General features: G+C 50.2%; 1 protein-coding gene and 1 long non-coding RNA gene across 6 annotated transcripts in view; both read right to left on the reverse strand.

Moving 5' to 3' along the window:
* RAB11FIP3 (RAB11 family interacting protein 3) overlaps positions 1-15,652 on the reverse strand; it is a 77,118-nt gene that overhangs the window by 47,606 nt on the left and 13,860 nt on the right. The window lies entirely within an intron of this gene.
* LOC309854515 lies at positions 666-9,748 on the reverse strand. The gene is made up of 2 exons (XR_014306274.1): positions 8,995-9,748; positions 666-949 (listed from the first exon to the last, which is right to left on the reverse strand). It is a non-coding gene; the product is annotated as an uncharacterized lncRNA (long non-coding RNA).

Below are 15,652 nucleotides of genomic sequence, written 5' to 3' on the forward strand. Positions count from 1 at the left end.
AGAAATTATTTTAGGGATACGCCGAACATACAGAAGTTGGAAAAGTTGTGTGCAGTGGCCACTGGTTTGAGTTCTTAGATTTGCAAACAAAAAACAAAAAAGTAACAACAAAAAGAAAAACAAGAAAAGTAACAACTCGGTGACTTTGTTGTAGACACACGGGGCAGGTGATTTGAGCGTCCTCTGAAACCGCGATGGTACCATATCTGTATCAGTGAAGATAAACCCGACCAGGAGCTTCCTGGGTGTTACATTCCTAAGCCTGTAGGACAGTGTCACACCATGGCTCTGGGACCTTGGACACAGAGCACCAGAGAGAACTTTTTAACCCTCATAGGTCTGCTTTGTACCAACCACCATGGCAAGTAACTTTTTCAGGGATAATGCCCAGCAGTTTATGCTTAAAGATCCTGTTCATAGATTTCTCCATATGAGTAGAAATACTTAAAAAAAAAAAAAACTGGCCAGCTGTGTAAACATGAGGTAAAGACTCACTGTCTCCCTATCACCTAAGCCACTTTGGAATTACTAGATATTGCTGGGGAGAAACGACATCATTTGAATAAACCTAATGTCTAATTTGGGGCAACTTAAAAGGCAAGGCATATTTACTTCTTCTTCTTTTTAATTTTTTTTAAAGATTTTATTTATTTACTTGAGAGAGAGAGAGAGAGAGAGCATGAGAGTAGAGAGGTAGGCAGGAGAAGCAGACTCCTCCCCGCTGGGCAGGAAGCCCGATGTCGCACTCGATCCCAGGACCCCAGGATCACATCCTGAGCCGAAGGCAGACGCTTAACCAACAGAGTCAACCAGGTGCCCCCCACAGAAGCCCCTCCGTCTGCTCCTCATCTTCCAATGGTCTGGGAGGGATCACTGCATCAACGTCTAATGAACGGGCTCCTGGTGCTACTTCTTGGCTCTTCAAATGTACCTGCTGCGTTTTAACCTTCTGTGGAAAAACAGGAGAATTCAGCACTCTCACTCCCAAGTCCGACTAGGTCTTCGGTATTCACGTCACCAACTGCATAAATATGTCTCGCTGCTGACCCTGCTGAAGCCACAGGAACACGTCTCTTACATAATTCTTTCTTCGACTTAGCAATTCCCTTGCTTTTTGTTGCCTCTGTTTTCAGCATACTACTGCTCTACCCCTCCACAGGTCCACGCACTTCCTTCACAGCATCCCCCCAGGATCTAACTCCTAGTTGTCTCCCCACGAAGGCCCCAGGAACCTCATGCCTCTACTACCTCCCCTTCATCCTCCTTGCTCAGAGCAACCTCGGAACCTTCCTGAGAAAGGGCGTGGGGTGTGCACCGAGTGCCTCCTTGTCTGAAACGCCTGTGCTCTTCCCTCTCCCAGACACGTGCAGCTGGAGGTGGGAAACGGTTCCTGCGTGCAGGGAATGCTGGGGCCACAGGGCCAGCCGCACCTGTCCTAGTGCTCTGCAGAGTGTCTGTGCTAATCTCTAGGAGCTGCTAGGCACTTCTTCATGCAGGAATTACCTGTGTGCAGGGGGTACTCTCTCCTCACTGTTCTGACCACAGGAAGAGCCCTTTCAACTAGAGATATGGTCCCCAGGCTCTGGACGTCCTCAGGAAGGAGCCTTTGATACCATCTCTATCCCCATCCCTGGCACATCTGTCAGGTGTTAGGGCTCATTCATCATTACTCCTGTACTTTTCTTTTGTTTCTTATTCTCTCTTACTTTTAAAGAACTTTCAGGATGGGAAGGCTGGCTAACCTGGCTAACTCAGTGGAAAGAGCATTGAACTCTTGATCTCAGGGGCTATGATCTTAGGTGTCTACACACTGGCGCAGAGGTTACTGAAATAAATAAATAAACTTCAGGAAAAAAAGAACTTTTGGGGATGTGTTTGTATGTGTGTTTTAAAGATTCCATTGATTTATTTGACAGAGAGAGAGAAAGCATAAGCAGGGGGAGCAGCAGGCAGAAGGAGAGAGGAAGTAGTAGGCTTCCCACTGAGTTAGGGAGCCCGATGGGGGGCTTGATCCCAGGACACTGGGATCACGACCTGAGTTGAAGGCAGAGGCTTAATGACTGAGCCACCCAGGCGCCCCTCTGGGATATATTCTTGACTTGATCTCTCAACCTTTCAATCGGATTATTTTATTTTTAACTTCTCAGGGTACATTTTAGTTCTCTGAATGTGATGTCTTCTTTAACCTGACAACATAAGTCCAGTTTTATTTTCCAAGTTCTCTCCTGCTCTCTGCACTGACTCTGTGCTCTTCAAGTGCCTTCTGCTTTGTTTTTCTTTCTTCTTTATTTTTGGTTTACGATCTCTCCCTCTCTTGTTAGAAGCTTTCCTCAACTACCTGAGGTCCCTGCCCGTCCCATTTTACTTAAAAGTGGTCCCTGAAAAGCAGACAGGAGCCTTAGCCTGATCTGCACTGTGGGCTCAGGGACTGGAGGCCATACCGAAGGCGCTGCAGGCCACAGTGTGGCTGTGTCGCCAGCTGGGTCAGGCCTGGACGCCTACCTTGGCGGCATGACCCTGGGAAGGCTTTTGAGAATGTCAGGAGAGCTGTGTATGGCCAGCGTGGTGGGCCCATCACTTTGTGCACACGTTAGCTGGAGTGGACAGCTGGCTGTGGAGGGGTGGAGCTGTTGTGGTGTGGGACAGGGCCAGGCACAGGTGGCTGGACCTGAGAGGAGCCACGAGGACTCAAGGGCTGTTGCCTGCCAACAAGCAGCGAGAAAACAGGGATCTCAGCCCCATAACCACAAGAAACTGAGCCCTGCCAACCACCTGGGCGAGTGTGGTAGAGAACCCTGAGCTTCAGGTAGACAGAGGCAGAGACCCCAGCAGAAGAAACGGGACGAGGCAGAGCGTAGAGCCAGCGGAAAGGGCCAAGGAACTGGGGTGCCCACAGTATGCAGGGACCCTCGAGGGGGCCGGGGGGGCTGCGGCAGACCAGGCGAGGGAGTCAGCAGGAGGAAGTGAGGTCAGAGGGTCCTGGGAAAGCCCTGTGCACAGGCACTACCGGCTTAGCCGTAACAGTGCTACTCAGCTGCCTGTTAAGAGAAGGCTGGAGGGTGGGCCAGCAGCAGCAGGAGCGTAAGGGTGCGCCCACAAGCAGGCGGTTAACAGAGGAGGCCGGAGAAATGCTCCAAGTCTGATGCGCCCTGATGGAGCGCCATCGCCATTTCCTGAGGAATCAGATGTAAGGTGAGAGGAAGAGGCCCCGCCCACGTTCCTGGCAGGGTGGGGCTAGCTACTAAAATCACCTAGTAGATTACGTGACCACTGAGGGTTGCTGACAGCATACTGATTCGGACTAGGTTAAAACTGTAAGTTAAGGGACGCCTGGGTGGCTCAATTGGTTGGACGACTGCCTTCGGCTCAGGTCATGATCCTGGAGTCCCGGGATCGAGTCCCGCATCGGACTCCCAGCTCCATGGGGAGTCTGCTTCTCTCTCTGACCTTCTCCTCGTTCATGCTCTCTCTCACTGTCTCTCTCTCAAGTAAATAAAAAAAAAAAAAACCTGTAAGTTAATTAGGACTCTGGTTTTGTTCATCTCTCATATAAACAATAATTGAAGGGGGTGCGTCAAGTGGCTCAGTAGGTTAAGCATCTGCCTTCGACTCAGATCATGATCTCAGGATCCTGGGATCGAGACCCATGTTGGGAATCCCTGCCCAGCGGGGAGCCTGCTTCTCCCCAACCCCTGCCTCTGCCTCTCCCCACCTCTCCTGTGCACTCCCTCGTTCCCTGCTCTCTCAAATAAGATATCATAAAATTAAATAAAATAAACAATAATAATTAAGAGTCTAAAAGTATGAAAGTTCAGTGTTAAATGAGATTTTTGTTTTCTCATTTGCATGTTTTTATTTTTTTTTTAAGATTTTATTTATTTATTTGACAGATCACAAGTAGGCCGAGAGGCAGGCGGAGATCACAAGTAGGCAGAGAGGCAGGCAGAGCGAGAGGAGGAAGCAGGCTCCCTGCTGAGCAGAGAGCCCGATTCGGGGCTCGATCCCAGGACCCTGGGATCATGACCTGAGCTGAAGGCAGAGGCTTAACCCACTGAGCCACCCAGGCACCCACATGTTTTTATTTAAATGAACATTATCTGCCATTTTTTTTCTTTTCAAATTTCTTGTTATTGCTTTAAAGGCAATACCAACCAATGAGAACAGGTTCTTTTTTCCTTTTTAAGATTTTATTTATTTAGGGGAGCCTGGGTGGCTCAGTCGGTTAAGCAACTGACTTCGACTCATGCCATGACCCCTTAGATCAAGATCCGCATAGGGCTTCCAGCCCCACAGGGAGTCTGCTTCTCCCTCTGACCTTTTCCCCCCTCATGCTCTCTCTCTCTGTGTCAAATAGATAAATAAAATCTTAAAAAAAAGATTTTATTTATTTAAATAATGTCTACGCCCAGCATGGGGCTCCAACTTACAACCTCCAGATCAGGAGTTGCACACTCTTCTGACCAAGCCATCTGGGTACCCTTGTTGAGAACACAGTCTTGATTTACATATTACAAATGCTAAGATTCCTCCTATTAGAAAGTTCTTTGGTAAAAGAGAAAGTCAAACACTCTCTAAGTGCTGATTAAGCCTCACTACATGGTAATACGTCTTGTGAAATGCATACGTGCGCTCCTTCAAGGGGGTTTTTAAAAATAAAATCACCAAGAGGAAAGTGGCCTTTCTTTCCTCACCAGCCAGGGTGAACCACAGTGATAAGAAAGAAATCTCACAAAAGGGCTTTCTGTTTCCTACAGCAAAAAACTCCAGCCTGTTTCTCCCGGGTTCCAGCAGCATAAACCAACACAGCGCGCGCAGGAATGAAACGACACTAAACAAGCAGAGGGAGCCTGGCGAGAACGGGACGCGGGACACTTGCACAGCTCATCTCAGAACCCACAGGAGACTGTGCCCCTGTCCCTTCCACACCCACAGGAGACTGTCCCCCTGTCCCTTCGTCCAGAAAGCCACCCGAGGAAGCAGCCAGGCAGAGCAGAGGGTTGCCCGGGGGGCTGCCCTGGGAGCCCAAGCACAGATGCAAACTGCCTTCCACCAAGCACACGTGTGCCTTCCGGCAGCTGGGCAAAAAGGGCTGCTCCAGCAGCGGGAATCCGGGGAAACGTCCAAACACGTCGAGTGTGCAGAGAGAGCAGAAGAGAGCAACTCCTGCACAGAGCCCAGCCTTCTGCAGCACGAGCAAAGGCTCCAGAATGAGAGGAGAGAAAACATTTTCTTTATTCAAAGCATGTGTACCTGCACCCATCCTGTCCCCCCGTTTCTCCTTGAGAAAAGCTAGACAAGGCACAGGACCCAGGGAAGCACCCTCTACAGAGCCGTTTCGGGTCCAAACTCAGACTCCCCCCGAGCCGTCTCTGGCCTCCTCCGAGCTGCTGGTCAAACAAGCCTCCTGGTCTGAGGTTGCAGTCCTCACCCACAACACAGTGTTCCCCGAGACCTGCCAGAGAGAGGCCCCACTCCTGCTCTGAGTTCCGGTGCCCCACCTGCTCGGAGGGACAGGCACTCCTTCACAGCCAAGTTCTCAAGCTCACAGAGGGGGGGGCTCCGAGCGCTTCTTCGGCTCCCAGCCCCAGAAAGCACGTCTGCGGCACAGCTGGGCCCCTCAGTCTACAGCATCTTGGGCAATCCTGAGTTTGGCCAAAGTTGGAAACTCCAGGAGTGACACGGCAGTCCCACCTGGAGTCCTGGCCCACCCAGGACTTGCTGGGACGTGAGCCTGCGGATGTGACCTAGCGCTGCGTTTTAACGAGTACTCGGACAGCCCGGGCCTCTGGAGCTTGAGAGAGGGGTGGCGGCCTAGTCCAGGAGGGCTTCGTGAGGTGAGACAGGGCCCAGGGCTAAAGGAGCCGAAGCCTGGCTTACCTTCGTAGCTCCCCCTGCCCTCCCCGAACAGCCCCACCAACAGACCAGCAGGAATATAAACCCATTTCCACACAGCAGGGTCGCGCGGGGAGACTGCTTTTCCAGACTGTGCACCGGCGCCTGCATCCTCTCCTCCGTGAGCACACACATCAGAACCGCATGCCCACTGACCAAAGACGGTGCTACCCCACCGGGAAGAGGGGATGGGGCCTGGGTGTGCGCAGGCAGGCGCCTGTCAACCCAACAGCAGGACGTCAGAGCCGCACAGGGCCAAGTGCCCCAGGCTGGGCACCGACCCAGTCCCAGCTCACACTGGGGCTCCTGTACCCAAACTCAACCTGTAGTAGAAACCACAGTGTCAGGAATAAGGGATTATTTTTATTACTATCACCAGACATTTCATACACGTCACTTATTCTGTCACTTGTCTACACATGGGCCTTTAAAATAATCAGCAGCGGGGCGCCTGGGTGGCTCAGTGCGTTAAGCCGCTGCCTTCGGCTCAGGTCATGATCTCAGGGTCCTGGGATCGAGTCCCACATCGGGCTCTCTGCTCAGCAGGGAGCCTGCTTCCTCCTCTCTCTCTGCCTGCCTCTCTGCCTACTTGTGATCTCTGTCTGTCAAATAAATAAATAAAATCTTTAAAAAAAAAAAAATAAATAAAACAAAATAATCAGCAGCATTTTACTGGGGGGTGGCCAGACAGCTAGATTCATCCCAACTGAGAACACTCTCCCGTCGCCAGTTGAGACTGGAGAAGATTTCATGTCCTGTGATAGGCATTCTAGAACATTTGTTTTTTAATAATGGACGAACAAATACGACTTTAGCTGTGAGGAACACTGACCCAAGAGGGTCTTCCTCTGCTCCAAAGGAGCCTGGACCAGGAAGACAGCGGCTGGGTTATGGGCAGAGGGCCTGCTCTTGCCTCCTCTGGCCCTGCCTCACCTGGCCGCTCTCCAGCTGTGCCACCAAGGGACACAAGGGAGCCTCCTTCCCCATCAACAGGTAGCTTCCCCTGGGTGGCTGGTCTCAGGCCCAGACATTCCCAGATTCAGCACACCACCTTTGCAGAAGGCAGTCTTTCTTCCATTAGAAGAGAAGGGTGTTCTGAAAGTCTTGGTGAGGAAGAAACATCTTTGACTCGAGGGGCAGGATCCTGGAGGCAAAGCAAGATGCTCTCTGTGAGACGAACACAATCATGATGCCAGCCAGGCCTACGGAGAATAGCAACATTATGTGGTCCTGGGGAAGAAGGGAGGAAGGGAGAGGAAGAAGGCAGGAAGGGGGAAGAAGGAAGAGGAAGGGGAGGAAGAGGGAGAAAGAAGGAAGAAGAAGGGAGGGAGGGAGGGGGTAAGAAGAAGAAAGAAGGGAGGAAAGTGAAGAAGGGAGAGGAAGAGAAAGCGAGGAGGAGGAGGAAGAGGGAGGAAGAGGGGAAGGGGAGGGAGGAGAAAGAGAGGAGGAAGGGGGACGAAGAAGGGAAGGAGGGGGAAGGAGGAAAAAGAAGGGAGGAAGAAAGAGGAAGAAAAAGAGGGAAGTGAGAGGAAGAAAAAGGAAGGAAGAGGAGGAAAGGGAGGAAGGGGGAGGAAAAGGGGAGGGAAGGAGGAGGAAAGGCAGAGGAAGGGAGAGGGAAGGGGGAAGAAGGTGCTCTGACCCAACCTCCCCGTACTTTTTTTTTTTTTTTTAAGATTTTACTTATTTATTTGACACAGAGAGATCACAAGCAGGCAGAAAGGCAGGTAGAGAGAGGGGTGGAAGCAGGCTCCCTGCTGAGCAGAGAGCCAGATGCGGGGCTGGATCCCAGATCATGACCTGAGCTGAAGGCAGAGGCTTTAACCCACTGAGCCACCCAGGCGCCCCTCCTCTGTACTTCTGATTCTCAGGGATGGCACTTCGCCCCCAAGGTGGCAACCAGCCCAAGTGTTTTAAGGCACTTAGTCAGTCTTCAGTAAGCAGAAAACGTATACAGAAACTTACGGTCTAAAAACATTTTCCAATTTTGGAAACCATCAACGAGCTCACCAAGTCCTGTAATAATACATAGGAACAACACACCGAACGACACACAACCCAGCAAACGTACCGTGTTTCCACAACACGCCTCTACTTAGGGAATCAGAGGGTAACAGTGAGTGCACTACTCACACCTACAGAAACAGGAACACGAGATTCCTGTGAAGTAGAATAAATGTCTTTCACACAGTAACAATCACATGGACAACAACCAAAGGGAAAATAGAGTCTGATCTGTTCAGAGGGTCCTAGATAACCAGACATGACAAAAAGTACATGCAAAGCCACAGACAAGAAACAGAGCCCCCTTTAAAAGACAGAAGTATTGACTCTTCCTACCCCAATTCCAATAGCCCACAAACCATCGCCTCCTAGGAACGGGGAAATCTATTTCCTCATTTCTTCTGGCAACTCCACACAAGGCCAGCACAGACCTGAGGACAGAGTAGGCAACCTGCAGGACCCACGGCTTCCAGGAACCCCACATCACCCTAGGGCCAAGTCCTGGGGCCGCAAGCCACAGACACATGTACAGTCCATTCTAAAGTTCCCCTGGGGTGTCCGAAAGGGGGTTAAAGTCCAAGGAGCACGGCTCTGCAGACAGTGAGCCCTCCATCGCGCTGTCTTAGTCTTCAAACAGCACCCTCCCAGGGACACATGCTCCATCAGGCAGCAGGCAACTCCTGATCTCGGGTTACGCCTCAAGCCCCATGCTGGGTGCAGAGAGGACTAAAGAAACAAAGCCTGGGTGGCTCAGTGGGTTAAGCCTCTGCTTTTGGCTCAGGTCATGATCTCAGGGTCCTGGGATCCAGCCCCACATAGGGCTCTGCTCAGCAGGGAGCCTGCTTCCCTTCCTCTCTCTCTCTGCCTGCCTCTCTGCCTACTTCTGATCTCTGTCAAATAAATAAAATCTTAAAAAAAAAAATGGTCAGTAAACTTAAATATACATGTACATGTATGTAAATAAGTAAATAAATAAACAGCAGTCCCCAGATGTCAAGAAGGGTTTACTGCTCAAAACCACCTGTGAAGCAGGCTCCCCTAGGGTCCTCATTTAGAGAGAGGCCCAGAGGGGCCCTGGCCTATCTTAAAATAACCACCAACCTCTGTCCTTCGGCCTTCCGCCCCTCGTTCTCCTCTGCACGCCCCATGCCTCCCAGTGGATTTGACACTGGTGTTCTCCCCAGGTCTGCACCTCTGGTCACTGCTGGCTGGTTCCCAACGCCACTCCCCTCTTTTCCCTTGCAGACAGACCTTAACCCTTCCTTTACTCATTTAATTCAGCACGTATCTAGGAGGCCACTACATGCCAGGCCTGCTGGGCACCTTCCCCACGTGGGTAGGAATGCAGACAGAGACAACAAATAGGAGAATAAGTAAAATACGGAAGCTGTTAGACATGCTAAGTGCTAAGGAAAAGAGAATAATGGGACAAGGGGAACTGAGACCCCCGCAGGGAAGACTGTGTCCTCCCACTCAAGGAGACTGCTGTGTCCCCAACAGCCCCCCACAATGCAGCCAGCTCAAGCCACCTGTGATGCCTCCGTTGCCTAACCCTCTCACCCCCACACAAACATGGCTAATGAAGGGCTCTTCTTAAACAGGGACATGGGGACACTGGCTGCCACAGTCAGGACCATGAAGAGAACAGCCTTGCGTAGTAGAATGGAATAGATGGGGCCAGACCTGAACCATGCTGTCAGGAGGCACCCACCTAGGGCGTGTCTGTGTGAGATGACACATGTCCTTTATTCCTGGAGCCACAGACCGTTCCCCTCTCACTGCTGAACTCAGGCTATATCTCCAGCACCAGGCCCAGCCTCCCATGCTGTGTTCAGAAATAGGGCTCCTGCCTCCCCATTGCTTCCTCCTGTCCCCACAAGGCCCAGGGCCTCCTGCCTCTCCCACACCTATATTCAGCCCAGAGGTCACTCCAGCTCTGCCCTGCCAGGGCCTGTGTCTCTAGCGCTTGCACTCCACCTCCTCCAGCCTCGGCCAACCACTGCAGCTGGCCTCCAGACTGCTCTCCCCACCCACTCCTGCCCTCTCCCCAGGGGCCCTCTTTCTAAACAAGAGATCTTATCACCTACCCCTCGACTTAACCCCTTTAAGGCCTTCCAGAGACTCTGGGACTGCAGACACCAGCCCCTCCAGCTCAACCCCCTCTCTCCTCCCACTCAAGACTCTCCCCACGGCTCCCCACGGCACCTCCACCTGAGACCCTCCCTCCTCTCCCAGCCCTTGCTTCACTAAGCCCACTCAGCTTCAGAATGTGGGCTGAGAAGTTACAGAAGAGGAGAGAAGAACCTTCCCTGAGGGAAACTTCCCTAACTAGGTCGGGTTCCCTGTTACACAACCTCAAATAATCTCTGCTTTTCTTTCACAGCGTTTGTATCAGCTGGCAGTGCTGGCAAATACCTGTTTAATAACTTAAGAAAGGACAGAAAATGTGCCAGTCTTGCTTATCATCTGTCCCCAGCACCGAGGACACTGGCTGGCCCGTGGAAGATACTCAGATGAACACTGGCCGGGTGGCGAGAGGCTGAACCAGAAGCGAAGCCCGGTCCTGTGTGGCTCCGACCACATGCAGCCGAGGCAGGGACAACGACCCATCGGAAGCCGAACCCGGCAGAGCACGCGGCCGGCAACAGGCAGCCAGCACACCACGGGCCACCGCAGACCGTACTCCTCAAAGAGCAGCTCACGGGCACCATGAGTGTGATGAGTACAACCACCCGGGGCCACCCTGGCCCCTGCAAGCCACAGGGGCAGGAGACGCAGGCCACAAGGCAGCTTCTCAGCTTTCAGGGGCCACCCGCTAGGGGAGTAACTGGAAGCTTCTGCCAAAACAGGTGAGTGATTTCCAGGAGCCCAGCCAAGGACGCTCTGCTCATCCCTCTATTACCTACTTGGGGTGCCACAGAGAAGCTCTGAAATGCTAAGAAACTCTGACTCAACTCCTAAATATCTACAATTCCAAAGCCCAAGACAATAACCTCACATTTCCCAGCACAAAAATTAAGCCTTGCCAGAAGTTAGGTATGTGGAAAGTAATCTGTAGAGCTGGAGGTATAATGGCACTACTCCTAGCAGAGAAAAACGAAAAACAGATGCCTAGGACGGCCATGTGGCGGAAGATTCTAGAATTACAAAAACCTAATCTACATGGACATTGTCAAAATACGAAAACTTAACACATACAAATGCAAGATAAGGCAAGCGAAACCAAATCATGTGTTGACACAGATTTCCCACATCAGGCTTCCTGCTCAGTGGGGAGTCTGCTTCTCCCCCTCCCACTCCCCACTGTTCGTGCCTACTCTTTCTCTATCTCTCAAATAAATAAATAAAATCTTAAAAAAAAAAAAAAAAGAAGAAGAATGGACGAAGGTATGTGGTCCGGGCTTTTTCTCTGTGTTCCTACCAGACAGACGGCAGTGAGGAGAGAGGGCAGCCCTGAGGCCTCCCTAGGGGCCAGCAGAGGCGGCCCCAAGGAAGCACTTGTGAAACTGTCAGAACAAACAGCAGAGTGAGGGACAGTGACCCTGAGACGTGACTGGGTCTTTAAAGAGATGCAAACGTTTTCTAAACTCTCAAGAACGACAGCTCTCTGGCTGAGACCCCAGGACCAGGAGCAGCAGCATCGCCTGGAACTGGTTAGAGACACATCTCTCACCAGACCCCGCTCAGACAACACAAACCATGCACCACGTGGTGGGCCCAGCAGTCAGTTTTGACAGGGTCTCCAGGGGATTCTGACTTGTGCTAGCTCTGCCATCAGGCAACAAGCTGGACACCTCAGCAGTTCAGACCGCTGTTCTCAACCAGTGCTCAGGGTCCCAGCAACCCTCATGTCCCAGGTGTTCTGCAAGATCAGAAGAGACTCAGGACATTCCCAGACATTCTGCTTTCTTTGATCGCACTTCATGAATGCACAGCGGAGGCTTCCACAGGCTGCGTGATTCCACAGACTGCTTGCAGAAGATGCAGAAGTCCTGTTCTCTTAGATGCAGTCAGATATTTAAAACACTTGCAAAAATGTAAAACAATGCCACTCTTCTCACTATTTCAGCATATTACTAGCATCTTTAAAGACTGTCATCGGGGCACCTGGGTGGCTCAGTGGGTTAAGCCTCTGCCTTTAGCTCAGGTCATGATCTCGGGGTCCTGGGATCGAGCCCTGCATCAGGCTCTCTGCTCAGTAGGGAGCCAGCTTCCCTCCACTCTCTGCCTGACTCTCTGCCTGCTTGTGATCTCTCTCCCCGTCAAATAAATAAATAAATAATATTTTAATGAATAAATAAATAAATAAATAAATAAAAATTTATAGTGTGATTAACATAAACATGTAAGGGATTTTTAAAAAGATTTTATTTATTTATTTGACACACAGAGAGAGATCACAAGTAGCCAGAGCGGCAGGCAGAGAGATGGGGAAGCAGGATCCCCGCCGAGCAGAGAGCCCGATGCGGGACTCAATCCCAAGACCCTGAGACCATGACCCGAGCCACAGGCAGAGGCTTAACCCACTGAGCCATCCAGGCGCTCCTCAAATTATTCTTTAAATTTTACAGTGGATTTCACATATTTCAAAATAAAAAGGACAATATGGGAAGTTCATAGACGCTAACATGTACTTTGTCTTGTAGTGTATGTTAGATCGTGCAGCTTTTATGGATCTTAAAGGTAACCAACAGAAAGCAAACACCCTCCGTTCCCAAACAAGTAACAGGCATGTTCCGCGTGGACACAGGCTCCCGGGTTAGTCACGCGGCATCCAGTGTGACGCTTGTTGGTTCATGGATTGCACAGGGTCGAGATTACCCTTCCCTTAGACAGAGGGGTTTAAACAGGAAGTTAAGAACAGCTATAAGGTGAGACCATATTCTTATTTATCAAGGGATTTTAAGCATCCTGTTCAGTGTACCGATTCTCTCAAAAGGAAGTTGATAACGAGCTCTCTTTCCTTCTCTATTGATAGGGTTCAAACAGATAAATAAATGTTTGAATAAATACATGACGGGAACTTAGAAAAACTTAGGGTGCCTAAAAATTAATTTCCTATTTGTGACTGGTCCTATTATCACTGCCACTGAGGTAGGACGTGTTTTCTGTACAGTTAAGTATGTGTTGTGACCTTCTAGTGATGGTCAGTCCTCACTGAGCCCGTTGAAACCCTGGGCTGCTGGTCCGTAAACTGAGACCCTGCCCACCGTTCAGTGTTATCGGGACCCAAAAGCGCTTCTGTTTATGTGAGTTTTATCTGTTGATCTGGACTCTCTTAGGAAGTGAAGCTGAAAAAATACGTGAAATGTGTTTTTATTAGTCAATTAAAAATAATCCCTTACAGGGTGCCTGGGCGGCTCAGTGGGTTAAGCCTCTGCCTTCAGCTCAGGTCATAATCTCAGGGTCCTGGGATCAAGTCCCACATCAGGGTCTCTGCTCAGAAGGGATCCTGCTTCCCCCTCTCTCTGCCTGCCTCTCTGCCTGCTTGTGATCTCTCTCTGTCAAATAAATAAATAAAATCTTTAAAAATAAATAAAATTTTTAAAACTTTCAAAAAAGAATAATTCGAAGGACATTTGCTATCCCTCCTCTACACGTACCAATCACTAATGTCCTTCCACATTTGCTTCCTATCGCTTTCTACACACCTGAACTTCTGTGGCAGAACTGTTACAACTAAGCTGAAGGAGGGGGCCTGGCCCGCTCAGTGCGACTCATGGTGCGACTCTCGATATCAGGGTTGTGAGTTCGAGCCCCACAATGCATAGAGATCACTCAAAAAAAGATCTTTTTAATTTTTTTTAAAAGAATTTAATGGGACACCTGGGTGGCTCAGTTGGTTAAGCAGCTGCCTTCGGCTCAGGTCATGATCCCAGGGTCCTGGGATCGAGTCCCACATCAGGCTCCTTGCTCGGCAGAGAGCCTGCTTTTCCCTCTGCCTCTGCCTGCCTCTCTGTCTGCCTGTGCTCGCTCGCTCTCTCTCCCTCTGTCTCTGACAAATAAATAAAATCTTTAAAAAAAACTTTAAAAAAAAAAAAAAAAAGAATTTATTTTATTCATTTGACAGAGAGAGATCACAAGTAGGCAGAGAGGCAGAGAGAGAGAGGAGGAAGCAGGCTCCCCGCTGAGCAGAGAGCCCGATGCGGGACTCGATCCCAGGACCCTGAGATCATGACCTGAGTGGAAGGCAGCAGCTTAACCCACTGAGCCACCCAGGCGCCCCCAAAATGAGATCTTTTTAAAACATAACTAAGCTTCAGGGGCGCCTGAGTGGCTCAGTGGGTTGAGCTTCTGCCTTTGGCTCAGGTCATGATCTTAGGATCCTGGGATCGAGTCCCACATCGGGCTCTCTGCTCAGCAGGGAGCCTGCTTCCTCCTCTCTCTCTGCCTGCCTCTCTGCCTACTTGTGATCTCTGTCTGTCAAATAAATAAATAAAATCTTAAAAAAAAAATAACTAAGCTTCAGACACCGTCATGCCTCCCTAAACGCTCCCAGCATATATTTCCAAGGAATGAAGACCATCCTCCTACACAAAACCATTATGACACCACTGACCACAAGTAATCATCTGTCTTCAAATTTCTCCAATTACCCTAATAGTAGCCTTCACAGTTGTTCTGCTTCCCTTTAATCCAGTTTCTTACTGAGAACCAGTTATTAGTTGTCACAATTCCCCTCCTCTGTCTGGAAGAGTCCCCAACCCTTTTTACGACACACATTTTCAAGTGTCCAGAGCACTGTCGAGTGCCTTGCGGTCTGGGTTGTCGAGTTCTCTCTCACTATCCGAAGTCAGCAACAATGCCGCCCGCCCCACCACACCCCTACCCTCCATCACACCCGGTCAGGTGGACTTGGGCAGACCTCTCTGTTGTCCAGTTCTCCTTTTCCGTTGGGCTCCGTCATCTGTGGAATGACACTCTGGAACGCAGCTCCCACTGTCTCCTCCCTCAAATGTTTACACCGTGGTTCCTGACAACCACTGGCCATCCTCCCTCGAATCAATGATTACCTTGGTCGTCACAGAACACTGATGCAGGAAAACAATACACGAACCTCCAAGTCTGTCGCCTCCCACCCTGGTGATCATTTGTCAGTTAGGTCTGTAAGGAGCCACGCGCCTTTGGGCTGTCACCAGGACTGTGTGTGTGCCACAGACGTTAAAGTCAATGTACCCTTTATCATCATTACTCTTTTCCGGCACTCCCAATGTCCCAGATTTGCCCACTGGGAACCCATTCAAGCTGCTCCATTTCTGACATGTCCCCATCAATTTTTGAACACTTCCTTGCTTTCTGGTACAAGACAATCCAGGCTCACATTAAATTCTGCCCACGTCAAACCTGAAATAAGGCATTTCTCTGAGGATCCCTGGTTCCTTTAGTGGGGAATGGTGTCTGCAACCATGATCTGGGGCTTAGGTGTACCCACTGCTACTAATGTCACTGCTCCTAGACCCTCTCTGAGAACCGAGCTAGATTATTTGATTATTTTACATCATGTCTTCCTACTGATACCCTCAGGTTAAATCCCAAGACAACAGGGTTCTCCTTCACCTTCTCCGTACCACTTATACCCTTTCTGCTGGAGAAGCCTGGTTCCCAGCACCTACACACACATTTGTTCTATCTGACACACACTGTGTTGATCTATTAACGAACCTACTTCACAGTAAGTTTCTTTGCAGCTCTTTTTTTCTTCTGAATATAACTCGCTAAAGGTATACAGAGTACTTGTTCATGGGACTTGAATTAATCT

Source organism: Mustela nivalis (genome assembly GCF_964662115.1).
Source record: "Mustela nivalis genome assembly, chromosome: 19".
In the NCBI taxonomy this organism is placed as follows: Eukaryota; Metazoa; Chordata; class Mammalia; order Carnivora; family Mustelidae; genus Mustela; species Mustela nivalis.